Genomic DNA, 1,825 nt, shown 5'->3' with positions numbered 1-1,825 from the left:
CTACAAGGTTGACACCACAACAATTGGAAGAAAAAAGAGAAAAAGGGACTTGCTACAGTTGTGATAGCAATTAATACACTAAAGGTCATAAATGTGCCAAGAAGAAATTAATTTACATAGATTGGGAAGAGGAGGAAGAAAAGGAACAATAAATTTCAAAAGAAGAAGATATACACTAGGAACCAACCCCAGAGAAAGAAGAAAATAATCTGACCATACCTTGTAATGCATTGACAGGAATTACCACTCCTAAAACTCTCAAGATAGAAGGAAATATCAAGAGGAAAAATATAATAGTGTTGATTGATTAAGGTAGTACCCATAATTTCATTCATTGTAAGATAACCAAGGAATTGAATTGCTTCCTATATCTAGCACGAGAGAGTCAAGTGATGGTTGCAAATGGAGGAACCATAAATTTCTCTGGAAAGTGGCATAATATCAAGCTATCCATGGGAGAATATGTATTGAATAGTCAAATGATTTCCATTCCAATGGGTGGTGATGATGTTGTACTAAGATTCCAATGGTTACAATCCTTGGGTATGATAGCTTTTAATTTTCAAGAACTTTTCTTGAATTTTTTTTTGGGAAGGAAAGGAAGTTAAAATAAGGGGTATTGCAGGGAAAACAAGAAATATAGTCAGCTCTAATGGCACAAAAAAGATTCTAAAGAAATAATAGAAAGGCATAATTGCATTATTATTTTCGCTAGAGGTTCAAACATTGAAATCATCTATTTCTCCATATCTCCAAAATGTCTTGGACAATCATTCTAAGGTTTGAGCAGTGGAAGATCAAATCGAACATCAACAACAAGTTCTCCAACTCTTAAAGGATAACCTCACTTTGGCACATAATAGAATGAACAAACAAGCATATCAACATCACAATGAAAGAAGTTTTGATGTAGGTGACTAGGTATTTTATGACTACAACCATACAAACAAATGTCCCTCAAGCAAGCTAAGAAGGATAATAAACTATCACCAAAGTATTATCATTGTTACAAGTTGTTGCAAAATATTGGTACTATGGCATACAAATTGGAGCTTCCTGCATCTTCCAGAGTGAACCCAGTTTTCCATGTTTCATTCTTAAAGAAGGTTATAGGTGACAAGCTCCTAGTTCAAACAATATTGCCAGAAATTGACAAGGAAATAAAAATTATATTGGAACATGAAGCCTTCACGGAAATAAGAACTCAACAACTACGAAATCGATCAATTTCAGAGTATCTCATCTAGTGGAAGGACTTACCCATTGAATATTGCACATGGGAGGATGAGAATTATATAGAAGCATCTAGAACTACTCAAGTGTTAAGGACAACACTTTTTTGACAAAGAGGGGCATGTTAGGTCCCTATAATGCTAGTGTAATACCTCATTGTTATTGTCAGTGTACACCCCTTATTGTTATTGTTGCGTTGTAGGTAAATCTCCTCTGCAGACAGAGGTGATCCCTATAACCATAGAGTGGGTCTAGCCACAAACAGAACAACCTAATGAAAAATTCCTTAGACTAGAATCAAATAAGAAGGCCTAGCTCTTAAAATGCTAATCTGCTTGATGGTAAACTCGCTCCTTTGCTTCAGATTCCTTTGAGTTCTTCTCCTTCAAATACCTGAAACAAATTCACAAGAGACAACAAAAAATGTAATAACATACAATCACATTCAATCTACTTAAAAAGTAAAGGAATCTTAAGCCATCAAATGTAATATGACACTCAATGTAGGAAATAAATCATTAGTTGTATTGATATAAAGCTCAGAAAGAGATACAACCAAAGCCTTGACGTTGCAGGTCTCCTCCGATGTATC

The sequence above is a fragment of the Pinus tabuliformis genome, chromosome 6, assembly GCF_031772625.1.
Source record: "Pinus tabuliformis cultivar Carrire ecotype Pingquan chromosome 6, CPIR1, whole genome shotgun sequence".
In the NCBI taxonomy this organism is placed as follows: domain Eukaryota; kingdom Viridiplantae; phylum Streptophyta; class Pinopsida; order Pinales; family Pinaceae; genus Pinus; species Pinus tabuliformis.
The sequence above is the reverse complement of the archived record's forward strand: the minus strand, read 5'-3'. Positions refer to the sequence as shown.